The following is a 1,637-nucleotide window of genomic DNA, read 5'->3' as shown; positions in this document are numbered from 1 at the left end:
GCCCCCAACCAGCGCAGCACCCCCGGGCAGCGACACATCTCCCTGCCCTGGCTCTCCCTGCCCCCGTCCCTCCCCAGCCATGGCTGCCCCCGAGGACCCGGCGTTGGGTCCCCACCCTTCGGTCCCCGGTGCCCACCTGGGTGTGGGATGGGTGGCTGTTTAGGGGACAGTCTTTGGGGTGCCCCCGTGCCCAGGAGGGCAGTGGAGGCTGGTGGAGCACACACAGCTCTCGCCTCTGCCCTGCAGCGAGGGGTGACGGTCACCCACTGGAGATTTGCCAGCTGGTCCCTGCTCCCACAGCACTTTGTGGGTGACTCTGTGTCTGCTTGGTGCGGCTGCCTGGCAGCAAACAGCCTGAATTGTGTGTGTGGCGGGGGGGGGAGTGTGTGTATATGGGGTGTCTCCAGGGCTGTGCTGGCCCCACAGACTGAGGGGGTCAGAGGCAGGCTCTTAGCTACTGCGTACAGCAATCTTCTTCTGAGCCACCACTCGGGCTGGAAGCCCAGGAGTGAAAAACACCTTCATTTCCTAAACACGTTAGAATTTTAGCTTTGAGACTTTTGGGGTGACCAAGAGCCTTGTCTTGTTATTTTACTGGTGTCAGCAGTGGGATGGAGGTTGAACAGGGAGTTACTCACTCGAGTAACTGAGTGGTAATGGGGTAGGGTACAGTGCGGCTGGCTGCTTCTGGTGGATAAGTGCATAAATCAAACATGTGTGCGTATGCATTTCATGTTTTCTTCAGACTACAGGTAATTATCTTCTGAGCAAACATAATATTTGAACAGCTAAATTGTCAAGAAAATGTGACTTGCTGTCCAATGTTTGGATAGTGTGCTGAGAAATCAGTAGGTTGTATAAAAAAAAAAACCCAAACAAAACAACAATTTGGGGTTTATACACTTCTAAGAAACAAGCATTTCTGATTAACTATTGTATATGCCTGTCATGGAATACTTTTTCTTCCTGCTTCTTTTTGTGTGTGTGCAGGTGCTAGGTTTTTATTCTAAATGTGGTTCATCTTAACAGAGCAGTTTTCTAATAGCCTCTAAATGGAATCATTAATGCATTGTGCTTTTCAGCCATTCAGCTTTGGGTGGTTTCTGCATTAATTACCATTTTTATCCCACAGCTATGTTACTCTGGTTTGTCCACATTCACTGACCACATAAAATTAGATATAGGAGTTCTGGAGCATGTTGTTTGCTGGGTCCTTAAAGATTCAGGAAACTGGGTTAGTGTGAGGGGAAGAATAGTGGGTGTTTGTAAATGCATTAGATCCTTCACTTCCCGGGGTGATCGTTAGTGGTGTTTTTAAAGAGCCTTTCAGTCCAGGTTGTTCCTCTGAATCTAGGCCAGACAAGTAATAGCTTTATGTGGCAACATTTACTATTTTCGTAGGTTGGGTGAAATGAGTTTTGTGAGTTTCAGTCAGCTTCTTGCATGGGCAGGCTCTTCCTTTTCAAATAACCTATTGCAGCTGCATGAATTCAGCAGTCTGGGCGTGGGACACGGCCGCCCTTGTACCCTTGCTGCTGGGGACCGTGTCCAGAGCAGTGTTGTGGCTGTGGGCGATGGGCAAGAGACTAGTTAGAGGGCTTTGTTCTCCGGCATCATCAAATCGCGAGTGCTCCTGT

Source organism: Charadrius vociferus, unplaced genomic scaffold (genome assembly GCF_000708025.1).
Source record: "Charadrius vociferus isolate BGI_N301 unplaced genomic scaffold, ASM70802v2 scaffold549, whole genome shotgun sequence".
Classification (NCBI taxonomy): domain Eukaryota; kingdom Metazoa; phylum Chordata; class Aves; order Charadriiformes; family Charadriidae; genus Charadrius; species Charadrius vociferus.
The sequence above is the reverse complement of the archived record's forward strand: the minus strand, read 5'-3'. Positions refer to the sequence as shown.